The sequence below is a fragment of the Rattus norvegicus genome, chromosome 2 (genome assembly GCF_021556685.1).
Source record: "Rattus norvegicus strain SHRSP/BbbUtx chromosome 2, alternate assembly SHRSP_T2T, whole genome shotgun sequence".
In the NCBI taxonomy this organism is placed as follows: domain Eukaryota; kingdom Metazoa; phylum Chordata; class Mammalia; order Rodentia; family Muridae; genus Rattus; species Rattus norvegicus.
This window is the reverse complement of record NC_141535.1, coordinates 240702172-240721691: the sequence shown is the minus strand read 5'-3', so window position 1 is coordinate 240721691 and position 19520 is coordinate 240702172. Positions and strand designations below refer to the sequence as shown.

Sequence of the window (19520 nt, the reverse complement as noted above, 5' to 3'; positions counted from 1 at the left end):
AGAATAAAGAACATGTCTTCTCTGGGCGGGGAGGAGCAAATTAAATAGCTGATACCTTCAGAGTCACAGTTACAGAGCCACCAGGTAGTTAATACTCTAAATGTCTCTGAGTGTGTTTCTGTCAGAGTTCCAAAAAGATGTCATCCAGACCTGGTCGATGAATAGAAAAGCTTACTTCAAGAGACACAAGCCAGGAAAGACCACTAGTCTTTCATGTCAAGTCTTTGATTTAATAGACACATTAAATCTATGAATGTTTTCCCTTTTTAATAATTCTTTAAAATTAGTACTTCCCCAAATATATCGTTATCCCTCTGTAATGGTTCAAGTCATTTTCTGCTGCTGATGAAAAGCTAGTGTTAGAGAAAAATTCAGGTTTACATCTGTGAGTGTGAATGCTCTTTCCTAACTCCCGGGAGCGAGGCCCTAAGGCTCTAATCAGAAAGATAGGCTTTATCGTCAAGGTGAGTCAGGCAACTTTAACTAACATCAATTGTATTACGTTTGTTTGTAGATTTTTGGCTTGTGGACTGTTAATGCAAATCAAAGGGAATAGAAGAAATGATTACAGCACAGTGGCAGACAGGCAGAACAAAACTGAAAAGTAGAGGGGGGTGGGGAGTGCTGCAAACTGTTGGTTGTCTTAATGGCTGCCATTGCTCAGATGTTAATCCTTCAGAGGTATTTTGGTTTGTGTCTAGTTTAAACTCCAGCTGTTGAAACCTGGTGAATAGTGGGCCATGTCTGGATGGTGCTATCTCTTCGGAAGGCTGTTTCTGAACAGCGCTCTCCTGCGGTCCACCCAGCCTTCCCAGTTATCATCTGTGCTACCTCCGTACTTCAGTAACCCTCCCCAAAATGCACCTTTAGTCTGAACTATGACATCCTCTACTGCATTAAGAGCTAAGCACGGTCTTGAAAATTATTCTTTGGGAGAAAATCAGCTTAATTTCTCCATAGTTTGTCTAAGGTGTTCTTGGCATCTTACAGCATGTTTCCAAAATTTCCCAGGGCTTCCTCTCAATGTATTTTTGTGTGACATCAAATGTACAAACTAAAGGCTTTCATGTGCACTTTTCATGTGTGCATATAGTGCACTTTGACGATATTTGCCTCGTTATCCTCTCATGCTCCCCCTCCCCCCATGATGAATTTTCTCTTCTAGCATCCCCTCAGTTTCTGAGACTTGGTCTCAGAAAGCCTTGACTGAACCTCTTGACGATCATAGTTATTCCATAGTGACTCTGATACCTTATACTCTTTCATTAAATTGGCCTTAAGTAATAAAGAATGTTTTAAGAATAAGGTCAAGGCTTAAAATAGTTTTGAAATGTTTAGTCCTCATCGTTTTGCTTTAGACTTACTCTGATGATGTCATCTGGAGTTGTAAGAGTCCCATGGCTTCTCATGCCTCCTGCTAGTGAGTGACTCTTCTCTGCCTGGGAACCTGTCTTAACACAGTCAGGTATCCTTACCCCATCTCTCTTGCTAGCAGCAGCATGCTGTGAAACTGATTATAAATTTTTCCACAAATAGGTGACAAACCATTTACAAAAAAAGGGGTTTCCTTCCCTCCAGAGGCATCAGGATTGGCATAATGGTATAGTGACCATCCAGGGACCAGCAGCTAGAGACAGGGGTGTCATCCTGCCATTCTCAAGGCCGTGGCTTTTGCTATACTGTACTGAGATGACTGTAACCCAACCCCTGGTCTCTGTAGGGAAAATCATTTTACTCAACCCTTAACGTCCAGCTATTGTCCAACCAAGAAAACCAGTTACAGCTTTTAAACACTTCATGAATTCATCACTTTACATCCTCAGTCAAAGAACCTAAAAAGAAACACTCAGATGATGGACAATGTGGCAATCGTATCCTCTGTTGTAATTGTGTGGGATTGCTTGCCTAGCACATACCTGCAGGAAAGGAAGTCTATGACAGGGAAGAAAGTAGTCGGCCAAGGCCAGAGCTAAGACAGGTGCTGTGAGCCAACACCGAAATTACCTCTAAGCTTGATAACCACAGACCCACGTCTTTCTGTTGATATATAATTCTAATCGTTACAAAAAAAAATAGTCTAGATTTTCAAGACAGAAAGCTTGTGAGGAAAGGGCCCTGTAGGGTAAATGCAATTCAGCTCACAAATTCCATGCAAGAGACGTTTAAAGTTATTATTAACAATGTTTTCCAAAATATACATAGCAATTATTGTAGGGAAATCAAATTATAGACTTGAAGTATATTAAATATACCTGTATATCCATGAAGAAATAACTCCATGGGAACTAGAGAGATAGCTCAGTCAGTTAAGTACTTTCTCTACAAACACAATGACGTGAGTTTCATCCCAGGACACACGTGAAAAAAAAAATCCCAGAGTAATGCTGACATCTGCCCTCCACGCATGAGCACACACAGGCACACACATCTACACACCCACTCCCACATCAGCACAAACATGCGTGCACACAGTAAAACTGCAAAGAAACATAAAATTATTTTTTTGTTCATTTTCAGTAAAATTAAGAGTTATATTTGCTTCAGGCGTTGACTGTCCCCATTTTCTTGAACACGGTTGGACAGTTCCACGAACTCTATAGCATAGCTCGTGAACGCTCTGGTTAAGTTATCTGTAAGAATCATTCTAATTCCCTGAGACTGATAATCGCCATTTTAAAAGTCAGCAGAATTCACCTGCTACTCCGACCATTGCCAACCTTCACCATGAACCAAAACAACAACCAAAAAACTCACATCAGACTGCTAAACGACTGAAGCCCTGGCTTGTGAGTGGTAATAGTTATGATTAGCTTGTAGCATGGTCTATAGTGGCACTGGGGTCTCTGTAGACTTGCTTGAAGTCTGAGAAGCCATATTGCAGGGTGATTACAAAAGCTTGTAATGGACAGACAGAGCTCCTTCTCTCCCATATCAAAGAAGAAAGATGCTCTACTGGATTTGAAAGGCACAGGTGAGATGCGTGTCACCTCGCACTCCTGGCTCACGCTCCTCAGGGTAGCAGGACCTGTCCGTCCTCCCTCCGTATGCAGCAGGAGTGCCGAGTCGGATTGGAGCGGCTGCCTGATGCCTTTCCCAGCCTCCGGTGGAGTGCGTGTTTCAATGAGGGACCTGCTGAGCGCCGTGTGCCTACGCCAGGGGCTTACCAGCCACTTTCTGTTGTCATTGTGTGTTCGTAGAGTCACGACACTAATGAGATTAGTGATGCCCACGCTGACCCAGCTTTCGTCCCGTGGGACACTTTGCATACACGTGACAGATATAAAGTGAACAGCTAGAAAAATGTCACTTGGTGAGAGAACACAACTTGTGGGGTGTTCCTGCTAGGCACGCACTGTGGGCAGCGTGGAGGGGCTTTTGTGGAGTAGATGAATCCTGCTGGGTTCTCAACCCTAATACTCTGGGATAAAAAAGGCAAGCCTGTTCTCTGTGAAATGTGCTTCTGGCTTCAGAGCTTATCCCACGCTTGTTAGACCCGGACACCATGTAAACACTCTCACCCAGGCATGTGTCCGGACTTCTAAATGAACGAAGTGAAGGCTTTCGCAGCCGATACATAGCCTGGTGTCAGGATCCTCATAAGCAGTGACCCAACAGGCATCCAGAAGGGCAAAATGAACTTTCAGAACACCCCGTCTCCCTGGGATATTCTGACAAGACCAGTTCCCTTTTGATTCAGCAGTATCCTGTGGTATGTAAACGGCCACACAGCTGGTAATCCTTTCCATGCCTTCACCTACGTACTGTGTCAATGACGCTTGAAGTTAATGGTGACTAGGAAAGTACGCAGTGGGACTCAAGAGCAGATCTGAGCAATGGCACAGGTCTACTGGCAGAGCTCTTAGGATGGTCACAGATTTGCCTCGCAGATGCTCCATTAACCTTACAAGCGAATCATCTCATTCCATAAAGCAAAGTATGTTCATCCTGTATCCTGTCAGTAGGTTTGCAAGCTGTCTGCAATAAAACCAAAGTCAGGGTATAGGACCATGAGGGAAACAGCATATGTCTATGATGTGTAACCAGCATGAGAGACAGAGATGCAATGGTTTTACTGTGGGTCAGAAGTATCTTTTCAAGTTGATGAACAAGGACATCTAACATCTTGAATTGCATGTTTAAGACTGAGTCATGGGAAAATCTGTCCAAGGATATTATGAGAGACCGGTACAGCATCTCGATGGTCAGTGGTGCATCCTGCTCTTGCAGTCGATCCAGACTCATGGTCCAGCATCTGCATTGTACATCACAACTACCTGCAACATCTGCTCAAGGGGGTTCCACACCCTCTCCTGGCCTCCACGGATACAGCACGCACATGGTATCTATAACATCCACCCCAGACACACATATATAAACATAAAATAACAAGCAAACAGATTTTTTTCAAACAACATTATGGAAAGGCAGATCTTGTTAAGGTCTGTCATAATCGTGTTAACGCTTAATCTTAAACTCATTTTTTTTATATATATATGAGTTTGGATTTATATTAAATGTTGAATTTGAAAGCCAGCAACCAATTCAGTCCTGTAGGCTTGTTTGGTTTCTGGAATATTTTAAAAAACAAGGCTAAGAGGAAGACAGAAAAGCCATACTCTAAATCGTTTTTATGTACAGCTCAAAATTAATCTTGTGGAAAATGTACTTGGAATTGTAAATACTGCTTCCGGCCCAATGGACTGAGCAGATTTTAGAAATAAGAACTTTATCTACTTCTTTATTTGAAGTATCAAGGTGAAGTTTACTTAGAAATCTGCAGATGCACAAAGGTTCTCTTCCAAACAGATGTTGTCTGTTTATTTTATGGTCCTATATTAGCTATTGGAACCAAATTTGTAAGAAAATAAATGTTTCAAAACAATATTTTACTTTCTAAAGTGTTGATAATCATGATTTATATCTAGACGTAGTCTCTAATATTATTTATACTGATTTCACTGGGTGCCGGTGGTCTGTGAGATAAAGTTGAAGAGAGTCAGTAAAGCCACATTTGAATGACACTGCCTGAAACTTCCCTGAAAACTTAGGCTTCAGTAGAACACGTATTTGTCAATATTAAAAAAAAATCACAATCAATATAGTCATCTTTACTCATTAAGAGATGGTCAAAGCTTAAAAGACTTCGCAATATTACTGATCTATATTAACTAGAATGGCCCAGACATTTCACCAGAAAAATCCATTATCAATAATCTGTGAGTTCAGCTCTTTCCCAGAATCTTCCAAATCATAGGTTCCAAATGCAGCGTAAACTACCAGAATATGTTTGCTATTGTGTTTGATACATGGAACCTTACCTCCTGTTAAGGTCTAGCTACTACTAATTACCTGCGGAAAACAAATATGTTTGCTTTCCAGCCTGAAAGCTAACTCAGTTTATTATCTCTACCTCAGAGTCTCCGTAACCCACACAACATCCTTAGGCAATGCTCACATCCGTTGGCTTGTGATGGGTCTTGTTCAAAACAATGATTTAAAAATGAATTCTTAAATTCGGTAAGAGGCCTTGTGGGCAGGAATGTGTAAAGGGATCCAGTGGGACAGGTGTGGGGGTTGGGACCTGGTGGAGCAGGTTTGGCACTTTATTCCCAACAACTCAATGAGGCCAGTCAGCAAGTGCCCATACTAGGCCTCATTTCTCACAGCTGTCACTGTTTTTGTTGCAACCAACTTAAATGGAACTGCATGCAGAAATCAGACAATCTGAGGATGACTGGGACCTTACATCATTAGAGGCTAAAATCACAAGCAACCCATGTTTTCATACATGTGCATGTGTCATACATGTGCCTATGAGCTCTGAAGACACCACAGGAGTCAAATATCTCCACACTGAACTTTCAGTACAAGGAGCTAGAAGCATCATGGGAAATATTGACCTAGTGCGTTCTTAACTTATTAATAGTTCTAGCATTCAGTCTATTTGAAACCAAAGGAAAGGTGTTTACTTGATGAAGAAACCCTAATGATTCTCTCCTAAGTTTTTTTTTTTCCTTTTTTAAATGTCACTCCTTGCACTGGAGAGATGGATCGGTGGTTAGGAGCACGTGTTGCTCTTGCAGAAGACCTGAGTTCAATTCCCAGCACCCACATGGTAGTTTTCAGCCATCGACATTTCTGGGGTTTTGACTTCTATGGACGCTACACATAAATGTGGTACACGGGGATATACACGCAGGCAAAGTACTCATGCATGTAAAGTAAAATAGATCTAAAATAGGAAATGTTTTTAAAACATTTCATTTCTTCATGTATACCTAGAAACCTGGCTATTCCTTCTTGATGCAGACCACAGATAAAAATGAATGTATTCAGTCAAGTACTTGCATTTTATATCAATGTAGGTTTTTGTAGAAAACATATTTCTAAACCTAAATTTAAATTTTTACTTCTAAATATAGTCATAAACCATATTATTTTATCCTAAATCTATTTTATATCTACACTTAACATTTTTATTAAAAAATACATTAGGAATTATATTTTCCATGTCTGGTTAACAGGTTTGAATTTTTTTTTAATCAGGTTAGATGATTTGATGAAAAAATATTTCTAGTCTTTCAGTAACAGTTGTTTCAGAATTTTTCTTTATCGTTTCTCTTATTTTATAGTTTTATATGGAGTTTCAGGTCCCTTAATTAAGACGTCTCCTTTATTAAGGAGATTTTAAGCTGTCTTGAACTGAAGCTTATATTTTGCCTCAATATCATCCGTGTTTTTAAACTTTTCTCTTTGTTTTCTGAGAGTATGCAGCTGTGCTATCGATAATCTCCAGAGAAAAATGTCAGCTAAGCTAAGTACAATTAGTATATGCATAAAGCGTATGCATTATAATGTGTAATTATGACAAGAGAATCATTTCTATTTTCCTTCTACCATAATGTAGAATTGCCACCTACGGTTAATCTAAATTGCTAGCATAAATACACTCACTGAATTTCCCATGCTATTTGGGGTTTGGTTTGGATCGCGGTTGTTAGGAGTATGAGTCTTCATTTTTGTCTTTTCTTGCACATTTTAGGTGTTCCCTGTCTGTCTCAACAAGTTTACTAAGGATGGCAAAGGTCTACTTTGTTCTGGATTCTAGCCCGTATGACAGCAACATTTCCTTCACAGATTCAGAAAAAAAATCATCTCTTATACGTAATCAAAGCACCTAGACCTGAAGTGGTGCAGGGCACCCATATCACTCGAGGTTCCTCGTGGGCTCGGGCCGCGGACTGCAAAGGCTTGTTTGCAACAGCACAATTTTACAGTGCCTCCTCCTGCTCTGCTCACCTTTTACCTAATTCCCCAAGCTACATCTTCATCGTGCCACTGAAACCAGCTCTCGATGGTGTTATTCTTCACTACAAAAATGAAGTAGGGCATTGCTCCAAAAAAGAGGGGAGGGGAAGAGGGAGAAAAGCGATGCTTCTCTCCAAGGCTGCTAGGTTTTATCTTTATGACACTAACGATAATCCCCTGTGTAATTAACTGTGGAGTGGTTATGCGAGCGGCAACCCATGACAAGCCTCATAGAAAATACATCAGTATTAGCCACAGGTGAATTCGTTTAGAAAGATTAATGACTGCACCTGAATTTTAATGTCTGAAAAGGGATGGAACACTGCATCCTTAATTAAAAAGTTGAATGACTGGCATGGTTTGTTTAACATCACAAATTTCAACGTGAAGGTTTGGTATTCAACCGCAGTGCGCGGAGAGAACTTGCCTCGGAAAGTGGAGAGGTAGGGCGAAGGCAACGCTGCCTTGTATGCTTTGCCGTATGTAAATCGATACGTGCTTTGATATGGATCAAATGCGGCATAATTATTGCCCTTTTCTGCTCACAGGGACTGGGAAGCTAAGGACTCTTACAGAATCTGAGCGGGTACTGCCCCTGAACCCAGACAAAGTCAGGCTGGGGGAGGCGGGAACACGATTAGCGAGCTATGCATTGCCTGAAGGGAAGCGGTTTGGTTTTGGTCGTTGTGCTACAAAGTTTTTAATGAACAGAACGGAACCTCGGAAAACAATGGCCGCACCCTTTCCAGAAGAGCCTTAGTTCTACTCAGGGAACTCTTCCAGCCACCGCAAGCTGGCTTGTCACAGACAGGATGTTCAAGGGCAATTTTAATCTCCTTCCTTAGAACTTTGATGGGGGAGATGACGGAAGGTGGCTGGACAGATTTCCATCTAGGAGAGGAAACATTTGTCTTTGGGGTAAGAATACTTAAAGGCAGGTGCCTTAAGCAAGAATATTACTTTGGTCAGTGTGTTTGCTGCATTGAAAATACTTTTATTTATTTATTTATTTATTTATTTATTTATTTATTTATTCATTCATTCATTTTTCTCATTAATCACAGAAACAATGAATGCGATCTGGGGCTTTAGCAAACTCTATTAAGACAAAGAAACGAAGGAAGGGTGGGAGGATAAAGGGAAACAGAACACACACACACACACACAGAGAGAGAGAGAGAGAGAGAGAGAGAGAGAGAGAGAGAGAGAGAGAGAGAGTTTATAAGCAGACTGAGGTAATATTGATCTCTCAGAGGTCCAGTTAAGTATATCTTCATGTTACTTTTCTTCTTTGAAAAGAACATCTTTGTTTTTAGACTGAAAAGGAAACCCACAGCTTGCTAGAAATTTTGTACTAACCTCAACTTCTACAACTCTCAGCCTCTAGTGTTTGTTCTTTTCTTTGACAATGGAATTCCACAGAAATTCTTGTTTGGAAAAATCAAAACCTACATTAAAATTCCTCCTTTTCGTTTCCCAGGTCTGAAGGCAATGAAGATCCTTGGCCAAGGGTTGTCTATGTCCCTTAACTTCACGCACAGCCTGCTTGGCCACTTTTTCTGTGGCTCTGGTTCTGTCAGATTTCCAAGAGAATACATCTTAATGACATGTCATTTAGGAATACTGCTTCCTCTGAAGGTCTCTTTTACTGGTTTGGGTTTTTGTTTGTTTGGTTATTTTTTTTTCGTTTTTTGTTTGTTTGTTTGTTTTGTTTTGTTTTTGTTTTTTCTTCTCTCTCTGTCTTTCAGGAAAACAAAAACAAAAACAAAAACTCAACCCCTTAAAATGCTGTAGCTGTAACTGTTCCCAATGTTCAGCGCACTAACAAATGGGGTAACCTCTCTACATGCTGCCCAGATGTGTCAGATGTTTTTAATCATGGATGGGCAACTATGGTGCCTGGATCCTGCTAGCATCTCTGACATACATTATCCAGCAGCTTTATAACAACTTTTCATCGTGGCTCAAAATTACCTGCATCGCATCGTGTACTGATACACAGTTAGTGGCCCCAAAACAGTAAATATTTTCCTTCTGAGACGAGATTCGGTTTTAAATTACACGCTTTCAACTTAGCCTTAAGGCAAAACTGAAATGTAAGAGAAGGCCAAAGGTATCACAGCTCCAGGCTTCTGAGTTCAGTTAATCCATAAGAAAATAAACCTGCAGAATCAGGTCTGGTGGGCTTAAGGATCCACGTGGTTAATATTATTCAAAACAGTTTACACGGGTGCCCACTCGACCTGTCAGCAAAGCCTTGGCAGGCAGTGGTAGGTTGAGTTTAGATTCCGCTGGAATTATTTGTAGTAAATGTCACTTAATGATATTTGTTATAACTCCAGTAGGCAAGGCATGGAAGTTCAATACTGAATGTGTCTCCCATATGTCAGCCCTTGACACAAAAAGTTAGGCTTCTAGACGAATGTGTGCACATCACTAGGCTAGCCCTTGGAATTGTCTGTTTTTTTCAGAAAGACAATAGAAATACAACAGGCTGTCAAGTTTGGAAAGAATGAGAAGGGTGAGCCCGGGGCACCTGCTAGTGACTGATTGTTTCACAGATATCAGCCACTGCATTAGGAACTTAAGTCCGTGATCTTTACTGTGATCCAGACGGTAAAACCCCACAGTGATACATATGTGGGACTTAGTCATAGGTAAGAAAGTTCCAATCTGCTGGCCACTTACGTTTCTCCGAACTATGCGAAGGGCTAGGGTACATCAGAGGTGCCGTGTGTCATTAACATGCACACTCCCTGGGTCTGATTCCCAGGGCACACACATAAAAAAATGAATGGCTAAGGGTGAGGTCTAGGGAAATGGCTCAGGGGGTAAAGACCTTGTTGAGCAAGCCTGAAGACCTGAAGTAGAATGTCCAGAGGTCACTGAAGCTGGGCACTGACCTAGCATGGGTCTGTAATGCCAAAGCTCCTCAATGTGAAATCCGAGAGACAGGAGGTAAAGACAGGATAGTCCCCGGAAGTTCACTGACCAGGTCACATAGTATAGGTAGCAAGAGAACAACAGACGTTGTCTCAAGCAAGTAAAGGCAGGTATATCTAAGGTAGACCTATATATTTTTCTGCCTGGGATGGTGTTTGATGGTTCATTACACGAGCTTGATTCTGACCCTGGGCAACCAATACATAAATAACACAGCCCAGCCAGAGGGCACTGCCTACAGCTGAGAGAAACTCTGAAACTGGGCGTGGCCGTGCATGCCTGTGGTCCTAGCCCTAGGGAGGTGGAGACAGGTGAGGAACAGAATCTCAGGGCAATCCTTGGGCTCGCCTAGGATGCAGGAGACCTTGGAGAGACAGAGGGAGAGGGAGGGGGGAGAGGGAGAAGGAGAGGGGGAGGGAGAGGGAGAGGGAGAGGGAGAGGGAGAGGGAGAGAGAGAGAGAGAGAGAGAGAGAGAGAGAGAGAGAGAGAAGGAGAGGGAGAGGGGGAGGGAGAGGGAGAGGGAGAGAGAGAGAGAGAGAGAGAGAGAGAGAGAGAGAGAGAGAAGAAACAGTAAATAAAAAGAAAAACTGGGGGTTGGGGATTTAGCTCAGTGGTAGAGCGCTTGCCTAGCAAGCACAAGGCCCTGGGTTCGGTCCCCAGCTCCGAAAAAAAGAAAAAAAAAAAAAAAAAAAAAAAAAGAAAAACTGGATTGGGGATTTAGCTCAGTGGTAGAGTGGTTGCCTAGCAAGCGCAAGGCCCTTGGTTCAGTCCTCAGCTCCAGGGGAAAAAAAAAGATAAACTGTAAATGTTTGGTTTATATGTTAATACTTATGAAAACCATAATTAAAGCAATAAGCACTTTTTTTATTTTTTAAGCACACGAACACTCTCTGTTCTGTTGGTTTGCTGGGAGCTGAATGAGTGTGCTTTCGTTCTGGTACACTCCAGGCCTACTCTTCCCAAACAACTAAGAAAAATTATGAACAGTCACAGCACTGTCCTTGTGGAAGTTTCCTCCTCAGCACGGAGTTCGCAGTTGTGTGTCTAATGTACAAGCTATGAAAAGATTCAAGAATAAGAAGGCTCCCTTGTAAACAGCCCAACCTAAGGCTGACCCAGCAGGTGTTCAAGTGACATCCGTGTCTCTGTACTATAGACACTCCAAAGTGTGAAGAGAAGAGTGAATGGTGGTCTATAAATTGCCAACCAAACTAATAATGGCACCGATTGCTCTGGGCGGTAAGGATTAGTGACAGACTCAGAAGACTTTTTTGGCATCCTCTGTGTCTTATGCTTGTGCTATGCATCTTTTTCATATGTGAAAGAAGATTCAGAAAAGCGGTAAAACAGGGAAAAAGAAATCATGGGCTGTTCTGAAATGAGGGACAGCGTTGAGTCAGAGTGAAAGGGGAATGTGTCGCTGCCGCAGAGGGGGCTCGCTCACCTGGCTTGTGCTTTGTAAATTGTGTTTTAAGTTTTACTAGAATCCAACTACCAGAAAATGAAAAAAAAATCACGGCTAGGTATGTGTGACTGTATTGTATGTAGCATGTTGTTGGAAATAGAAACCGTATATGCATATAACCTTAATATATATGTATATATATATATAAAACTTTATATATATGTATATATATAAAACTATATTATGTGTGTGTGTATATATATATATATATGCCATTTTCAAATGACAGATGATCTCATGTGGGGACACAAAATTAGTGATTTTTTAAATGACAATTTAAAACCAAACTATTATTAAACAGAAACTCAAAAGGGGTTTTCGTGAAGTGAACAGGCAAAACATTTAAGGAAGACTTCGTGGGAGAATTGGTGGACTAAAAAAATTATCATGAACATTTAAACATAGCTGAATTACAACTGATGCTTTCCAACTTCTTTTTTCCAGAGACAGAGAGAGCTGGGGGGAGGGGACACAGAGAGAAGACAGAGGGGAGAGAGACAGAGAGAGACTGAGAGAGAGAGAGAGAGAGAGAGAGAGAGAGAGAGAGAGAGAGAGAGAGATATGATATAAGTCAGTTTGCATTCATTTTATAAAAACGTTGTGATCATTAATTGATCTTCATGCTATGGGTTTTAATTGTCTAGATTTGCATCCTGTGGACATAGCTCATTTCCTCAGTGCTTATTCAGTGGACAATCAGGTCTGACCAGCACTTTGCTCTCCTAAACATTATTGAGTTTCTGTTTGTGTTTCTCCAGCCAGACCCATCCTTCCTCTCCCTCATCCTTGTTTCTTCCTTTGTTTTCATCTGAGAGCTCTTGAGAAGCAGGTGATTCCTCACTACCTCACTCGGCAGTCCTAGCAACAGGCGTTGGCATAGAAGGAAACTAGCAATCAATCAATCAATCAATCAATCAATCAAAATTTTCTATCCTGAGAAAACTGAAAAGTTTTCTTCATTCTCTGTGTCCACTTTTCCTCCAAGTCTCCAAACCCACATGTGCTTGGTGGGTTTTTGTGGTTTTACCAGTCTCACTTACATGCATGAAAAGTTGTTTTCGCATGTAACCTGAGTTAATGTCGCTGAATCCCACACATGTTCTGCAAGTTAAAAATGTACACATTTACACGAGTGTTGTAAACTTGGCCTTTTCACAATTTTATTTTATTTTTTTTTCTTTTTTTTCCGGAGCTGGGGACCGAACCCACTTTTCACAATTTTAAACTAATTTCACTACCGTGCCTCAGCTCCCTGCAGGCCAACTGGTTGCTGAAAACAATTTCAATAGGCCCCTCCAGCCGGCTGGCCAGGCTGCCTACTCGCTGCGGATGGATCAGCAGCTCAGTGCTAACGTTCGCTTGGAAAATAAATTATCCTTATGAATGCGAAGTTGCAGTCAGTGTTTCCGATGCTGTATCCTGGCTTCATTTTCTCTAGTCGTGAGTGTACTCCGTTTCCTGAAAGGCTTAATATTTTTCCAAATGTGGCTTATGAAAAAAGCTGAAGTATGGTGCTTCTGCGGAGCCATTTGTCATTCGCCGGCATTTACGGAGCTGGCGGTCCTCTGTGTATCGCTAAACTTCACTTTTAATGGGAGAAAAAAAAAAAAAAAAGAGGTCTTAAAAGAGAAGCGGTATTTACTGCTGAGCAAGAAACGGCGATCCTCTTTCCGATCCTGCCCCGGGATCCCCTAGAATGCTTTCTGACCAAAGGAGGTGTCATGAATATTCATGACCTTTCTGTCTCCAAGCCCAGGCCCTATGGTGTTCCCATTTATCAATTACTGCCTGAGCCTTACCCAGCCACACTGCTGAGCTGATTAACATCGCTCTCTGTTTGTTCTGTGCGAAGGTGAAGCCCCGCACTGACAACTGTATTATTCCCTGCCTCTTCAGCTGTCCACACTGTGCAAAAAAAAACCACCTTAATGTTCTGTCAGGCTTCACCAAGCATCCCTTTGATTACAGTGTTGCGAGAATCTGTGACGTTGCAAATCACACCGGACTTTTCAAAGTTTCTTCTTGCCCCGTGAAGACCGGATGTCCTCCCCGCCTCAGGTATGCTTGGTATCTGCCTGGATCACTGGAGTTTCTCAACTACGTGCCTTCAGCCCTGCTTCAGGCAGCACTGGCACCAGCCCCTGCTCAACTTGCTGCTGGCTTCACTGTTACTTTGTTATTTTGTCTTGGGTTATATTGGTGTTGCCTTACTCCTACCCAGGCCGCCACAGTCATCTACCCGTCTCTGTTCCTGTTCATGCTGCTAGCAGGATTCTTCTGGAGTCCTGCAGTTGCTGGTTTCCCGCTCAAGAAACAAACAGGCTTTTAGTAGTTTGAAGCCTGTGCTTTGATGAGACCCTTAAACTCTCTTTGAAACTGTGGTTAGAAAAATAATCCCCCTCCCTCTCTGTAGTCTCTTTCTTTTCCTTCCCACTCCCCAAATCTCATCTTCAAGTTGATTTTCATAACTATGGGATATATTGTTTTGTTTTTTTTTAACAGGATAGTGTGAAAATAGGCAGAGGGGGAAGTGTCTTTCTTAAGTGTGTTTTTCCCCTGAAAGGCTGAAGTAGCAATTTCACTTTCAAGAGAAGAATGAGAGGGCTCCTCTGTTGTTTAGAAGTTCAACTTCTCTTTCTTCTGCCAGGCTGTTACCTAGTGATTCCTACTCTACCACACTTACTGTTTCCTTATGGTTGCTCTCTTCAACTAGGGTCAACTAGTTGGGTTTGCATCCATTTAAACAGCCACAGGCCCTGCTCTTTGTTGGTGATGGGCAGCGCCTCTCAGATCCACAGAAGACTATATTTTGAAATATGGTAATTCTTATTTTTCTCTTCTTCTGGTGGGTATGCAAACATCAAACCACAACTTCAGCCTCAGAAAATACTCCTGCGTAGTCCCTAGCTGTGTACAAATTTCATTATTAAACTATTTAGATACCAGAGGAGAGAGACAAAGATGCCTCGTGCTGTCATCGCCTGGGAGCTCCATTTTTACGGGGCGTGCTGGGGTGGGGGGGGGGGAGCGAATGCTTCCTGATACTGTGGCATGTCTCAGGGTGATGTTGCTGACGGTCTCTGAGTGGTTAAATCACTTGCTCCACAAAACAAACTTGACAAGGAAAAAAAAAAGACAGACAGACTCTAGGGATGCCGAGTCTCGCATTGAGAATTCTGTTTCCCTGGTTTCTAAGTCCTGAGTGGTAGCGTACAATATACGTGACAGGTGGGGATGAGAAAAGGTCTGTCTGGATAAACTCATCTCTTCCTGAAGCTTCTACTTCTCCTTTTCTCCTTTTTCAGAAGGCTTCACTAAACCACATCCATGTACGCTTTCCCTCTTGAGCGTGTCCAGCACCTGGTTTATGTGCTATTAAATATATTCCACACGACACAGGCTCAGCCAACGCTCTGAACAATGCAGATGTGCACCTTAGTGTCTTACCTCTGACTTAGATAACGTCGCATTGAGAGCAAGACCAGCAGTGCCTGCCTATGAGTCCAACATCAAAGAGTACCATGATGGCCTGGGTTAAAAAAGACATGGTGCAGGGAGCTCTCTGTATTAGATAGCTATATTGATGAATTTAAAGATTATGGATTCATTATCAAAATGGAGCAGAAAAAGAGAAAGGGTATAGGTGAATGAGTCTATGAGGTATGAGAGACAGCTAAACGAGCCACAGTGTTGAAACTCTTGCTCAAAGAAGCACGGTCCTTTCTTCTGCTCTCCTCCCTGTGCACATTCCCAGTCATTGCCTTTATAGATACGCTCGATTGCTGTGAAGAGACCGTGACCAAGGCGGGTTATAGAAGACAGCACTTAACTGGGGGCTGGCGTACAGCTTACGAGGATGAGTTCTTTGCCATCATGGCGGCAGCCAGGCGAGCAGGAGGCTGGAACAGGAGCTGAGAGCAAGTCAGAAGCAGACAGAGTGTGTGCTAACTAGGAATGACATGGGCTTTTGAAACATCAAAGCCCACCCCTAGTGACACAACTTCTCCAACACTGCCGTGCCCTCTACCCCTTCCCAGAAGAGTTGCACTGACTCGGGACCAAGCATGCAAATATAGAATCCTATGGGCCCGTTCTCATCCAAGGACTGCAACACAAAAGAACACACACATATATATATATGTATATGTATATATATGTATATATGTATATACACACACATATATACATATATACATATATATGTGTGTGTATATATGTATACATATATACATATATATATATTTGTTTGACTTGTAACATTTCTGTGTTTCTGTACTATTGTCTTTATAATTGAAAACTGCTACTTAGACTGAAAAAAAAAAATCACAATTAAAGTCCTGACAATTTCTACCTGGCTACTGCAACTTCAGAGGAAGCAGCATTCAGTGAACAGTAGTGGAGACAGTTGGGCTGAAGCTCACAGATAACCTTAAAGAGATAAAGAGGGACAGGCAAACCAGAGTCAACCTGAGGCTTGAAACAAAATATATTTAAAGTTGGGAAATTGTCCCTACTTATATAGCTAAGATATTTACTCTGTGTATATTTTAAATATTTTATTGTTAATACAGAAAACAGCAAAACTGAGCAGAAAGTCTAGAGAGGCCCTGTGAACCATCTACCTGTGCACACATCCAGCGTCACCTTCCCTGGATAAACTGGAAATGTGGTTACAAGTCCCTTTTTTGTTAATGAAAACAGGAAATATCGGGTGTTGAATTCTTCTATTTTTCAGGTGCCGGGAAAATGGTCCAGCTTTTAGCTCAGTTCCAAAGCTTATTCCAGTAGAGAAATCATTCCCTGGGATCAGCTGAAGGCAAGCTTCCAGAGGAGTAGCCGAGAACACAGTGAAGTCCTGCAGAAGACAGAAAGGCCAATAAAGGTCGGAGCTCACAAAGGAGTGAATGCAAGCACTAATTGGATTCTAGATGGTAATTAGCAAACGGTTGGTCAAACACTAAGGCTCAGACCGGGGGTCTTCCTCCTGTGCATTTACCTGTGAGTGGACAGAGTTCCTGGGATAATGTTACAGCACTTTCATCCTGCTGCCTCCGTGTGCCTGTCTGTGGGAAGATCAATACTGGACTCTACCAAGAAATTAAAATGGAATCTATCATCTCATCCTATAAAAGAATAAATAAATATTTAGGTTGAACAAGTCTTGACGTAACAGTACAATTAAATAAAGAGGAGAGGCTGGCAGTAGGCTGAGCCACCCCCCGGAGAAGCTGTAGATATGCTAATTAGCATGATTTGAACTTCACACAGCATGTACAGTACTGGAATATCATGGTATATACCTCATGAACACGTGAAGCTACTGTGTGGTCATGGGGATTTGAATGAGATTTGTCCCCACGGACTCATATGGTGGAGGGTTTAGTTACCAGGAAGTGGAACTGTTTGAAAAAATTATAAGGACTAGGAGGTATGGCCTTCCTGAAGTGGGTGTGGCCTTGTTAAAGGAAGTGTGTCACTGGAGGTGGGCTTTGAGGTCTCAAAGGCCAAGGCCAGATCTGGTCTCTTGCTCTCTGCCTACAGCTCAGGATGTACCTGCCGGCCACTGCTCCAGTACCTGCCTGTCTGTGACCATGTTCCCTGCCATGATGATAATGGACTAAACCTCCAAACCTGAAGACAAACCTCCAATTAGAGTTGCCTTGGTCACGGCGGCTTTTCACAGCAGTAGAACAGTGACTAAGACTGATAATTCTAAGTAAGAAATGAAACGATTAGTTAAAAAAAATAGTATGCATGTGGATAACTTGGGCTTTTGAGTCTACCACAAAGTGATACACACGTTTATTGTATGAAAACCAAATGACGGCTCTTTCCAATATGAGTTCCAGCATAAATGTGGACTGTAGGCATCCAACACAGGATGCTGTACATGCCAGCTCACCATGAGAATAGTAAGATATCGGTCCTGGTTTCCTCCCAGCTCCTGAGTATGAAATGGAAAGGCCTTTAAAACACAGGCTCCATACGCTTTCATTCTACCAGAGGTCATTGTCATTTTTAATGGCTCTTGACGATGTGTATTGATTCTATCAAAGAGTTCTGGGAACACAAACAGAGAGGAGACCCTCATGGCATCCTGCCCCTCAACATAATGTATGCATGTAAGCCATGAGAGTCGTGTATATTTTATAAAATTATTGACGAGAAAGGAGCCCCTCTAAGTCATGCTCTTTAAACAATGCCTTGTGCCCTCCTATCTGTTCCTCCGAAGCTTTCCTAAGTGGATGCTTTGTGTATACATCAGCACTTAGACACCTTCTTCTCTGCCTCCTGTGCTGTCCTAAAGATGGGCTGGCCCCAAGATCCTGCTACCCTAATCCTTTCCGTCTATTGCAATCCGAAAAGCCACTGACAAATGCTTGCTGTTTGAAAGCCAATTAATTGTTTGTGAGGTTCCCGCTGTATGGGAAAGCTGACAGAGAAATGAAAAATTAAATGCGTGTCATCGTCAAATAACAATAATTCTGAATGGAACTGTCTGCTTTGGAGACAGAGGTATATAATCTAGCACAAGCCATAGTTTTCCTACTTCCTGAAGTTTTTACCATTGCTCAGTGATGGCCAGTGGTCAGTTGTTGCTTCTTTGGATTTTCTTTTATACAGTTTTTATCTTAATTCCCTTATGTAATATTTGATAAATAAGGGCATCTACGATGAATGTTTGTGTGTGTGTGTGTGTGTGTGTGTGTGTGTTTTCCTCCCCACTTTTTACTAAAAAGTAACAGTTCTTTTATCTCGGCATAATGTTTTCCAAAAAGAAAACTGAAAGACAGCAGGTAAGAGAGAGGAAGCCTTTGTCCTTAGTCAGAATCCAGCAGGATATGTTGGGTTGCTTCAATTCAGTGCCTCCTCTCTACAAGCAGACGGCTACTCGGAGCTCATCACCTGGGGTTTGAACAGCTAAGAATAGACACATTCAAAGCATAGATAGACATCAGTGTCTTAAAAGCCACTGGCGGGATACACAACAGCTCTTTCTTTAATCCACTTAATTTTTTGTCTGGAAATTAATAATTTACTATTGCTCAGAGCGCCTGACAAGGTCTTTATGGCTTAAGATGTACAGCAACCAACATGCAAACGAATATTAAACTCTATCTTTAAAGTCCGTGGAGAGCAGGTACTGGAACGAAATGCTCTGCCATGCAACCGAAGTAATTAACTGTGGTGGACAGATTTAGTGTACAGTGGTCTATTTTAACCAGTGACAAAGTTAGGGAAGGGCATTGCGAGAGGAGACGAGGATGTACAGAAAAGGAAAATGTTAAGTAAGTCGGTGTCTGTGTTGCTACGACAGGAGCAGCAAAACTACTCCTTCTGAACAGTCATGATCAAAGGTATAGCTTCAGGTCTTTCCTGGTAAACTCTTGTTTTGTCTCTTCAACTCATCCAGATTTCACAGAGGAGGCTCATGACAGGGACAGATAGATAATTTTCTTGCCACTGAATTCAAGATTACCAATTATATCTTTATTGAAACTCTCAGCTCTCCTACCAGGCATCCGTGACCTGGTAGTAAGTAGACCTTTCTTGTTTTCTGGTCACTCCATTTAAATTTATGAAGCCTACAAGTGTTCTTCTTGAGCGTCGAACAATAGCATTCTGCTTCAAAAAATGCAAGGACTTTGCCTATGTAATTATGTCCAGGAACAAGCCAGAAGGTTTAGGATTTATTTACTTTAATAATTCTAGATTCTTGGATGGTGCCCTGATTTCCAATGAGTGGAAAATAAAGACTTCTGAATGACACAAAATATATGGGAATATTTAAAGCTCACTCTGC

General features: G+C 41.9%; 1 long non-coding RNA gene across 1 annotated transcript; it reads right to left on the bottom strand.

Moving 5' to 3' along the window:
• Positions 1-16262: 16262 nt before the first annotated feature.
• LOC102547779 (uncharacterized) lies at positions 16263-16839 on the bottom strand. Its single transcript, XR_015678366.1, has 2 exons — positions 16713-16839; positions 16263-16571 (listed from the first exon to the last, which is right to left on the bottom strand). It is a non-coding gene; the product is annotated as an uncharacterized LOC102547779 (long non-coding RNA).
• Between the last annotated feature and the right edge of the window lie 2681 nt (positions 16840-19520).